Consider the following 12743-nt stretch of genomic DNA (forward strand, 5'->3'; position numbering starts at 1 on the left):
GACTTTTACCCTTTTACTCTACTAAAGATTTCTATTCTTTATAAGTCCCCCTTAGGACACCTACGTTATAGTTTAATAGATATACTACCTTAGCTAAACTCCCTACCTAATAATATCTTTAACCTAGATTAGCCTACGAAGGACCTTAACACTAGAAGTTAGGTAGTAAAACCTAGCTCCGCTTTATTAAATAAGTAAAAAAATAATAAGGGTAGTAGTATTTTACTAGCGCTAAAGCTCCTACCTATCCTACACCCCCTATATCTTTTTATAATATTAAATTAGAGTTAAGCTTAATAGGGTCTTCTTTCCCTACTAATTTAGCTAAGCCCGTTCCCTTAGCTGTAGTTTCGCTAGATAGTAGATAGGGATAGTAGGAATCTTATTAATCTATTTATACGCGTTACTAATTAGATAATAAGGTATTTAGCTACCTTAAGAGAGTTATAGTTACTCCTACTATTTACCTACGCTTAGTCGAATCTCTTTACTTTAATATTTAGAGCACTAGGTAGAAATTACATTACGTTAATACTACTTTCTAGCTATTATAATGCTATATTTTAATTAGATAATTAGATTCCCCTTATCTATACTAGTTCTAAGTTAGTTATTAAATATACACTAGACGGCTGAAGCCTACTAAGGGTGTTAGCACCCTAGCGCTAAAAGGCGCCTACCTTATAGTTAGTACCCTTCTATACTAAAGGCTTCTCCCTAAGGCCTAATATACCTAACCCTTAGAGCTAATCCTTTTCCTAAAGTTATAGATCTATTTTACTAACTTCCCTTATCTATATTATTCTATTAACTAGAGGCTATTTACCTTAGAGACCTACTATAGTTATAAGTATAACCTAGCGTAAAAACTATTTCTTTAAGTAGATTTTTAAGGGTTATTAGGAGCGCACTAAACGCTATAAAAGTATAGCACTCTTCTAGCTATTAAACCCTAGCTCTAGATAAACTAATTTTAGGGTAATAAACTATTAAGAAGAAAAGAGAACTCTTCTTAGGGCTCCCGCTAACGTCTCTACTCTTAGTTATATTACTATAGAGAATCTATATCTAGATACTAGAATTTTAACTAGCTTCCCTTTTAAGGGCGTAGCGTAAGCGCTAATATTAAAACAGAATTACCTTATCTCTTAGGATTAATTAACCTATGTCTAACTACTATTTATATAAAACCTTTCCCTACTTTAGTCCTTAAAGTTCTTATTTAAGTATTTACTACTACTACTAAGATCTACACTAGAGGCCGTTCGACCTAGGGTTACCCCTAAGGCTTTATTATAGACCTCTACGCCTACCTACTTACTAGGGCGTAAATTTTACCCTAGTAGAGGGGTATAAGTAACACGCTTAAGCGCTATCTATTTTTAGGGCTAGTTTATTTAGTAGGTAAGTTATTATACACTCCTTAGTAGATTCTAACTTCTATAGCTACTATCCTACTATCTAGATAAACTAACACCTTTTATAGTATCTAATAAGCGTATATTCTAGTACTTTAACCCCTTATTTAGTTTATCCCGTATTACTAGTTCTACTTACTAAAAATAGCCTACTAATAATATTTTATTTAAATATCTACGTTTAATTAAGTAATAAGGACTTCTTATATATTTAAAGTTTAAGAATAGGTAAAGGTTATTTTAACCCCTAGGCCTCTAATTATTTACTTTACCTTATAAAACTAAATACGTTACTACTATCCTAAGGGAAACTTTAGTAGGAACTAGCTACTAGATAGTTTAATTAGTCTTTCGCCCCTATACCTAAATTTAATAATTAATTTACACGTTAGAACTGCTATAAGCCTCTACTAGAGTTTCCTCTAGCTTTACCCTATTTAAGTATAGTTTACTATCTTTTAGGTCCTAATAGCTATACTCTTACTTAAATCCTTCTAAAGATATTAGGATTAGTTAATAGTATACCCTTATAAGTTCCTACCTCTATTTACTTTTATTATACGCTTAGGCTTAACACCTAAACACTTATATAGATATTAGACTCCTTAGTCTGTATTTTAAAATAGGCCGCTTATAGCTATTACGCTAGTATCCTAGTAGATACGTAGACCTTAGTCTAGGCTAGTAGTATATTACCTCCCCTATAAGGCCTCCCTAAAAGGAAGTACGTAATAGAGACCTTTATCCTACTACCTAAACTAATACTAGCCTACCTATAGAAGAGTGTACTAGGTAAAAAGCCTAGATAAGTAACTATAAGTAAGTCTAGCTATAAGCGCTTCCCTTTTAATAATTTTACGTACTATTTAACTCTCTTTCTAAAGTACTTTTTATCTTTTAATTACTCTACTTATACGCTATTAGTCTCTAGCTAATATTTAGCTTTAGAAGAAATATACCTCCTATTTAGAGTTATATTCCTAAATAACTTAACTTATTAAAGGGGCTTTATATAGTAATAGCTAGTAACTATATATAGGATTCTTACCCTCTATAATATCCTATTCTAAGGAACTTAGACTACTACTAAAGCTAAAGCGCCCTCTATAAATTATAACTTAGACTCTAAAAGAGCTAGATTTTAAATTTAAGCTATTACTACTTTACTTACTATTACTAGGGTAATCCCTATTAGTTTCTTTTCCTCTACTTATTAATATACTTAAGTTTAGTAGGTATCCCTACCTAATCTAAGGTTAAAAGTTAAAAAAAAGGCTTATTAGATACTAGACCTTAGGGCTAGAAGAGAGCGCGACTTATACTACGCTCTAAAACTAGTAAGCTAGCTACTAATAACTTTAAGGTAAGTCTCCTATAAGGAGAGATAAAAAGACGCCTAACACTAAGTAAAGCTTAAGGGTATAAATAATACTCGAATAGGTATACCCTTTAGAATACTAAAGGGCATAATATACGTTTAAAGATTTAATAATTTACTAAATTCTATAATTTATACTACTTATTATATTTTACTATATTCTTTATTAATACTAGAACTAAGAGATCTATTATTAAAAGTTATAATTATTATATAGTTACTAACACTAATTACTATTATAAAAAGGTTTATAGATTAGTCCTTATAGTAGGCGAGCCTATTAAGGAAATAAGAAGTACGTAAAAGATATAGGTAAATAATTTAGTAAGGCTACTACCCTAAGAGGTGCTAGCCCGCCTTTATATTTATATAATAATCCCTCTATAGGTTTACCTATAGAGACCTTATTATAACTTTTACTTCCTCTAAATAACTAAGTTTAACTAACTTTCTAGCTTAAGGTAGTTATTACTAACCTCCTTAAGCTAGTCTAAAGGCCTTACTAAGCTATTTAATTAGTAGTAGCGATAGGTAGTATATATAAAGGTTAGGGACGTAATTAATATATACTAATAATACACGCTTACTAGGCATTCCTTATTAAAAAGTAAAAATTATAATACTTTATCCCTAGTATAATAGAGTTTAATAAGATTACCTAATTTTTTTAAATAAGGAAAAGAACTTATTAGCTCTATTAGTATAGCACGCGTATAGCCTAGAATATCTAAAGGTATTATAGACCTATTATTACCTTAAACTTCTATTAACTTAAGTTAATAGTCTCTCTAAGAAGCTAGCGACTAGCTAAAGCTAGCTTAGCTATTTAGTAGAGTAAGGTCTTACTTATTATTATAATTAAGTAGATAAGTTACCCTATAAACTAAGAATAGCTATATACTACTACCTAAAAAATTAAGAAAGAGCTCTTAATCTATTAATCCTTATTTTATCTAAACCTAGTAAGTTTCCCTATATTAAGTTAAATTAAGCTGTAGGCTCTACGCCTAGTAGTAACCTTCTATTAATTTCTTTAAGTTTTAGCCTTATAACTATAATCCCCCTAGAACCTAAAAACTTTAATTTCTTATAAGGTGCTAAGTAAGTTAGAAAAAGAATATTACTTAATCCCTAGTTAGTATAGTTTATAGTTAAGACTATAATAGTATCTAATTATCTTTAATCCCCTAACTTTTATTTACTAATTAATAAAAATATCCTTAGTAAATACTTTCGTAGTAGTTAGTCTTTAGTAAATCTAAGAATTTTACCTCTAATAACTAAATACTAATACCCCTAACTATTCCTATTAATTATTACAGCGTCTCTAGAAACTAATAAAATAGAAACGTACGCCCTATTTTATTATTCTATACTAATATATTCGAGTAAAGGCCTACTTTAAACACTCTAATTTTTTTAAAGTAAAAGTCTTAGTTCCTTAGTATACTTAGTAAAGGGTATAAGGTTCGCTAAAAGGAAGGTCTAGCTAGATAAGTGCACGTAGTAAGGTAGACCTACTAGCTAGACCTAAGTTTTAACTATAAGCTTTTTAACTATAATAACTTTAATATACGCTATTAGAGCTAGAATTACTATAGCTACTAGCACTAGACTTACCCTCTAATTATTCCTTATTAAGAGGTTTAAATTATACTTATTCTAATTATAAGACCTAAAAGAGCCCTATATTAGTATTTATTATTACTACCTCCCTATATTAGGATTAGGTAATTTACGCGCCTACTACCTTCCTTAGATATAGTAGCCGTTTCTTAGGCTCCCTCTCTAGAATCAAACCCTAATTCCCTATTACCTATTAAAACTATAGTAAGCTAATACCTTACTATTAAAAGTTAATAAGGTAGAAATTTAAATAAACTATTACTAGCGTAAGGCTATATAATCTATAAAGTTATTATAAATTACTAAAGAGCCCTAAAGGGTATTAGTTTTTTATCTAATAAATATATCCCTTCTAAAGTTAGGATTTTTAGTATATATTAGCTCTAGAATTACTATAGTTATCTAAGTAGTAAGGTATTATTAAATAAATAATAACTAATTTAATAAGCTATTTATAGTTTTATAGTATAATTACTTATACTTAGATATATATAGCTTAATCTTTAAGATAAGTATATAACTACTAGTAGAATTAACTAGGTAATAATTATTTACTACTAGTGCTAGGGCGCTAGGGCTAAGCCCCTAAAGGAGCGGAATTATACTAAGAAGGGGATTACTAAAGTAATCCTAATTACCTACTATAAATACGTATAGGGCGTAATTACTATAGGTAACCTATTTATTTACCCCTACTAAGTTCCCTAAGGCGTAGTCTACTATAAAGCCTAATTAGCGTTACTACTAATAATAAGCCTATAGTATATACGCCTTAAGAGGAGAAAGCCTATATCGCCTTATATATATAAAGCGCGGATAGGTGGCGTAACTATCCCTAAAGAGCTAGTAAAAAGATTAGTAAAGCTATTAATCTATAGACCCTAAATTAGCACCTACTTATAGAAGTAAGTAGGACTTTAGGCGTTAAGCGTAAGTAAGGGTGTAGCGCTAGAGTACTACTTTAGTATATAGGCTTTTACTTACCCCTATAAGCACCTAATAGTCGCTAAGTCCTAGGTAATATACTAGGTAGAGTTAATATCCCTAACTACTACCTAGGTAATAAGGCTTATAAATATAAAACTAAATATAGAATATAGAAGATATAGCTACCTTAAGGGGCGACCTACTATAATAAAGTAACTAGTATAGCCTAATAGCTAACTATCTATAAAGGATTAATTCTAGGTAGTTAAGATCTAAAGACTTTAACTACCCTCTTTATATAGTCTAGGAACACCTTTCTACCTAATTTTTAAGTTATAGGGTTAAGGTAGTAGAAAATAGCTTAGAGGTGCACTTTTTTATATAAGAAACTATATAGATATACGTAGCTTTATATAAACTATAAACTAATTTTAAAAAATATAAAGTCTAGTAGTTTACTCCTAGAAAGTTATTCTATAGCTAGTAATAATAAAAAAAAGTAGAAGATATAAAGAAAATAGCTAGAGTCTAGTAGTTTAGAGTAATAGTAAGAAAATAGCTAGAGTCTAGTAGTTTAGAGTAATAGTAAGAAAATAGCTAGAGTCTAGTAGTTTAGAAAAATACTAATAAGAAATCTAGAGTCTAGTAGTTTAGAGTAATAATAAAAAAAAACTAGAGTCTAGTAGTTTAGAGTAATAGTAAGAAAATAGCTAGAGTCTAGTAGTTTAGAAAAATACTAATAAGAAATCTAGAGTCTAGTAGTATAGAGAAAAGCTAAAGTCTAGTACTAAGTTTATTAAAAATATAAAAATAAAATCTAAAGTCTTAGAGTTTATATACTTTTATAAATAGTAGTTTTTATATAATATACTTATTATACTATAATAAAGTAGATTATAAGTATAGGAATAAATCTTTTTAGATAAACTCTTACTTAAGTAAGTAGAATAGTAGATACTAAAGTAAAGAGAAGAAAAGAGAATACCTAACTAAATAGTAAGAGAGAATAAGCTAGTCTAGAGTGAAGCTAAATAAGTATAATGTTACAAGGTAATAAGGAATTGCTTCCCTTTCATGCAGGTCGCATGAAGGAAGACCATCGGGCGGACACGTTGGACGAAAGTGGATCTAGGGCGGGGCCCAGATCACGTGAAAGGAATGGCATCCCGCCAAGACCTGGCCTCCGGGAGGCCAGTGAGGATCGGGAGGCCACGGCCCTCCCAGGCCTCCCTCTTGGAAGGGAGGGCAAGGAGGACAGGACCTAAGGCAAGGGGTCTAAGAATGTGTTGGATGTCATTAGTACACGCGTTGTGGTCCAATCAAATCGTTCATCTCTTACACAGATTGTCAACTAGTTATTCTATTGTTATAGAATTGGTAGCGTTATTCTTTGGTTACAACGATAACTCTTTTCCACCTGATCATTCCATATCCTACCTCACGGACTATCGCCAATATCTATCTCGCCTTAGTACGGACCGAGCTTAGAGAAGTATAGCAAACCCCCGTGTAACACTTTGACCACCTTGGATATCAGTGGACGTTTAACCAACAGGACAGCCCGATTAAGATTCAACAATGGCTCATCAGGGAAACGCGCAGAACAACAGGGCTCAGGGTCAGGGACCCTCGACGCCAGCACGCCCTACCCCAGAAAATGATGAGATGCTGGAAGCATCCGATGACGAGGGAGAGAACCCTAACGTCACCGAGCTCAGGAATCTTAGGCAACACACAACCACGCAGGCTCAGCAGATTGCTGAGATGCAGGCAATGATCAATCAGCTTGCAGGGCAACTGATGATGACCCCTAACGAACGACCCGTTGCTACAAAGAAACCCAAGATAGCGTCACCAGAGAAATACGGTGGAGAACGAGAAAAGCTACGAGTATTTCTCACCAACATCGACCTGTACTGCGAGTACAACGAGGTACCCAACGACCAGGAAAAGATCCTCATGGCCAGTACATACATGAAGGATAAGGCTTCCAATTGGATGCAACCCTATGTGGACGATTATCTGCTGGATGCAGAACACATGGGCACCAAAGAAGGAACCCGTACCTTATTCGCAAGTTGGACAGAGTTTAAGCAAGAGATGGGACGCATCTTCGGAGAAGTAGACGCTCAGAACCAGGCAGAGAAGAAGATCACTCGCCTGAGGCAGACCTCGTCAGTATCGGCATACACGGCGGAATTTAAGCAACTACAAGCACGGATCGATTGGGATGATGCGGCACTTCGAACGGTATTCGAAGCAGGCCTCAAAGAGAATGTCAAGGACGGCCTTGTACACCACGATAAGCCCGGGACGCTACACGCTCTGATCGAGCTAGCCACGCGTATCGACAACAGGTTGTGGGAACGAAACGATCAGAAGAAATACTTCCGACCCAACCTGCCCAACATGAAGAAACAGCGTGGTAGATTCGACAGGGATGGCGACGCCATCATGACCGGCAAGGTACAAGAGAAGGCCAAAGACAAGAAAACCCGAGGAGGTAAAAGACACGACGGTCTCTCCAAGGAAGAACGCCAGCGGCGTTACGACAACAAAGCATGTCTCCGATGCGGGAAGACAGGACACTTCGCTAGGGATTGCGAAGAAGAACAAGTCAAACAGGCAGCTGTCAAGATCCGGATGATCAGACAAGGCACGCCTTACCCGGCCGGGATAGAGCCGGATGACAACCTAAGCGACTTAGACCTATACGAAGAGGCACGCTTGGAGGATAAGGAAGGCTACGAAATCGTCCCAAGAGTTAAACCGGACAACGAAGTTCTCACCATGGGCCAGCCAAAGAAGACTGACTGGAAGGTCAAAGGCACCATCGTGATGGAACGATTAGCCAACAACCAGTGTTGGGTATGTGGTAACAAGACACACTACGCCGACGAATGCACGGTTCGCGAACGAATCATGATTACCGGCCCGAATGCCGAAGAAATTGGGTATCAGGCGATACACCAACAACCCTACTTCGATGATCCAATGGTTGAGGTCGAGGACCAAGAAGCCCACGAAGTAGAAGATACCAAGGATCACAAGGATTTGTGTTGGTATGACTGTAAGATAAATTGCGAGTTCCATAAGCAAGATAAGGAGGATTGCAGGACAGACCAGGACCGGTGCTGCCACCTGAACCTCTGGGCAGACGAATGTCTAGCAGACATCTGCCATCTACACGAACCAGAGAAAGTGGAGATCCACTACAGACTTCTATGGACGCAATGCAGGAACGGGTGTGACTTCCATCGCAAGCAGCTCAAGGAAGCACACAAGGTGGATGACTATTACCATCGCACCCTATCATCAAACATCTGCGAGGTAGCAGATTGTGAGATTCACGAGGCCAAGAAGGCTCAACCAAGGAAGAGGATCACCAGGGAGGAGATACCTCACCAGAACATTCATTGGAGCTTCTGTTACGACGACAGGTGCTTGACGCACTACAGCTCAAAGAATGACACAGGCTACTTTCCTAAGTACAGGAAAGGTAAGCAGTCAAAAAACTAGGATGCCGCCAGGGACAGGGTCACGCTGGTGAAGGCAGTCCTAAAACGACCCTTAGGAAGGTGCAGGATACCGATGGTCGGGTGAAGCAGCTGCTCACGACCGTATCTGTACAGGGACGAAACATCGAGGCGCTCGTAGATAGCGGGGCCGCACGAACGATGATCTCACCCAGAGTGGTGGAGAAACACGAACTACCCTACCGGGTTAAGAAGAACCCAGTATCGGTACTGTTAGCCGACGAGAAACCCATGGAATATGGAAACGGCATGATACGGATGGAAACCGAATCAACAAAGCTACGGATAGCTGGCATAGAGTGCCAAATGAATATCGACATAATGGAACTAGGAGGACTAGACATGTTGATTGGTTATGACTGGCTAGATGCCCATAACCCCGCCATCGACTGGCGAATGAAGACGATACTCAGAAGAGAACCTGTGCACAAGGTTGCTAGAGTACGCCAAAGAGTGAGCCCGAAGGACCAGAGCTCAACCCAGGACGGGAGGTTCGGCAAGATCTCGCCTCATAAGATCATGAGAATCTATGAGAAGGACCCTCAAAGAGTAGGAGTCATATGGATAAGACGAGTCGCGACCACGAAGGAAGGACCCTTACCACTAGAGATACCAAGAGAGTATCAGACCGACGAGTTTAGAGAACTCTTCGAGGAAAACGAAGCCACGGACTTGGCAGACCATCAGGATTGGGATCACGAGATCATCCTAGATGAAGGGGCAAAGTTAAGCCCAGGACCTATGTATCCCATATCGCCCGAGCACGATGCTGAGCTAAGGGAGTACATCCAGAAGAATCTGAAGAAGGGATTTATCCGACCGGGATCAGGCCCAATGGCCTCACCCATCTTGTTCGTAAAGAAGCCTAACGGGAAGTGGCGACTATGTGTCGACTTCCGAAGGTTGAACAGCGTTACTCGGAAGAACCGATATCCCTTACCACTAATAACCGAGCTCATGGATCGACTCCAGGGAGCCAAGTGGTTTACGAAGTTCGACGTTCGGGAAGGATTTCACCGAATCAGGATCAAGGAAGGACACGAATGGATGACAGCGTTCAAAACGAAATATGGACTGTTCGAGTACACAGTAATGCCTTTTGGGTTAACGAATGCCCCGGCAACGTTTCAGTCAGTCATCAACAACGCTCTTCACGAGTACCTTGGAATCTTCGTCACAGCGTACATCGACGATGTGCTGGTATACTCTAGCGGGACGCTAGAAGAACATGTGGAACATGTCAAGAAAGTGCTCAGGAAGCTTAAGGAATACAAGCTGTACCTGCAGCCGGGGAAGTGCGAATTTCACACGAAGGAAACGGAATACCTAGGCTTCATAATATCCACAGAGGGGGTGAAGATGAACCCAAAGAAGACAGCGGCTGTACAGGAATGGCCAACGCCCAAAACAGTCAAGGACGTGCAATCCTTCCTAGGATTTGCCAACTACTACCGGAAGTTCATCAAGGATTACTCAAAGATCACAACACCTCTCTCCGAGATCACGAAGAAGGAAGTTGGTTTCAAATGGAACGAGGAACATCAGGAGGCTTTTGATCGAATCAAGCAGATATTCCTCGAGGCACCAGTACTAGAGATGTACGACCCAAAGCGAGAGACGCGAGTCGAGACCGACGCGTCAGATTATGCACTCGGAGCTGTATTGTCGCAGCAGTGCCCAGACAAAAAGTGGAGACCAGTGTTCTACCACTCAAGAAAGTTCTCTGGAGCAGAACTAAACTACGACGTTCACGATAAGGAGCTACTAGGAGTAGTCGATGCCTTTGAACAGTGGGAAGTCTATTTGCTAGGACTACCACACCAGATCGAGGTTTTTACCGATCACCAGAACTTGGCAGGTTTCATGACAACGAAGAAACTCAACCGACGACAAGTCCGATGGGCTGAGATGCTAGCTCAGTTCGACTTCAAGATAACTCACCGCGCTGGAACGCTCAACGGAGCTGCGGATGCTTTAAGCAGGAGATCCGACTTACGCGAGGAAAATCATAAGGAACCACATGACGCCATGTTCAAGAAGATGCCTGATGGCACACTACGTTACAACCAGCCGGAACTAGCTAAGATAGCTAAGGTGGCCGAGCGGGTAGAAACACTTCAGCAGCAGTGGCAGCAGAGAGCGGCCAGCTGGCAGTTCGAGCCTGACGAGAACGGCTCCGACGAACTGTTACAAGACGAGCGAGAGTACCGAGATATGATTCGAAGCGATCGAACATATGTACCCCCACACATGAGATCGAGTCTCATCAAGGAACTGCATGAGTCCCCAGAGTATGGACATGCATCGCTAGAAGAAATGGTCAGGCGACTATCAAAGGTGTTTGCGATACTACGCTTGCGAGCGAAGGTGCAGGACGTCCTAGGCAACTGTTTAGCTTATTATTAGAACAAACCTAAGAGATATAAGCCCTATAGCCTGTTACAACCCTTACCGCCACTAACAAGACTATAGAGTAGCGTAACGATAGACTTTATAGTGAAGCTCCCGAAATCGTTAGAACTAGGATCTAGAAGATTATGCGACACAGTCCTAGTCATCGTGTATTGTCACACGAAAGGAGCAAAGTTTGTGCCTATAGAAGAAACTATTACAGCAGAAGAATACGCGTATGAGGTTAGTAAGGCACTTATGTTAGAACATAGGATACCTAAAGAATTTATCACTAATCGTGATAAACTGTTCACTTCTAAGTATTAGAATATATTCCTAGCAAAGCTGGGTGTGAAGAAGAAACTATTAACTAGCTTCCACCCCGAAACAGATGGCCAGACGGAACGAACGAACCAGACACTGGAACAGTATCTGAGGATGTACGCCAACAAGCTGCAAGACAACTGGGTTGAACTCTTGCCGACAGCACAATTGGCCTACAATAGTACTAGGTCTGCGACGACTAAGTACTCGCCACACTATGCGAACTACGGATATGAGCCGATTGCTCATCGAGATCCGAAAGATATAGAGAGTATCGCAGTAGGTGCAGACGACAAAGCCCGCTTGATGCGAGAACTGCACGACGAATTGAGCAAGAACATCGCTCACAGGAACCTCACAACAGCCAAAGCGGCTAATAAGCAAAGGATTGAGGGACCAACCTTTAAGAAGGGGGACAAAGTTTTCCTGTCACGACAGAACTTGAAAACTAAGCGACCAAGCAAGAAACTGGACAACCTCCGAGTAGGACCATTCGAAGTTCTAGAAGAAATGGGCAACGTAAATTACAAACTCCAACTCCCACTAGGCATGCGCATCCACCCTGTCTTTCACAAGAAACTCCTGGAAAGAGCACCTCCAGATGCCGAGCTAGCTACCGACATAGAGCTCGAGGACGATGAATACGAGGTCGAAGAAATCAGGGACCTGCGGAAAATCGGTCGTCAGTGGAAATACTTGGTCAAGTGGCTAGGATGGCCAGAGAGCCAGAACACTTGGGAACCAAAAGAAAATTTGACGAACTGCAAGTCACAGGTACGTGAGTACCATCGGAGACACCCAGAGAAGGGAGGAGCGGATCCTCCAGGGAAGAAAAGAATTCAGAAAAAGGATCGAAAGAAGCGTCATCCTGCAACCAGCCCAAGTCAGTCGACAGTCCGGGTAGCGATGGTTCAGTTGGTTGAAAGTCCGTACCAGGGGCAGAGTTCCCCTCGGCTTGCTCTTTCGCGCGATCCTGAAGACTCAAAATGGCGTGATCTCGATCAGCGAATGCTCGCTCTCGCGCCTCAGTCTCTGCCACTTCCAGCCGAAGTCGAGCGACCTCGGCCTCAGCTCGAAGAAGCGCCAAGCGCTTCTCGCGCTTTTCAGCCTCAACCTTCTCCCACTCTTCCTCAGTCACAAATA

The sequence above is a fragment of the Alternaria dauci genome, chromosome 7, assembly GCF_042100115.1.
Source record: "Alternaria dauci strain A2016 chromosome 7, whole genome shotgun sequence".
Classification (NCBI taxonomy): Eukaryota; Fungi; Ascomycota; class Dothideomycetes; order Pleosporales; family Pleosporaceae; genus Alternaria; species Alternaria dauci.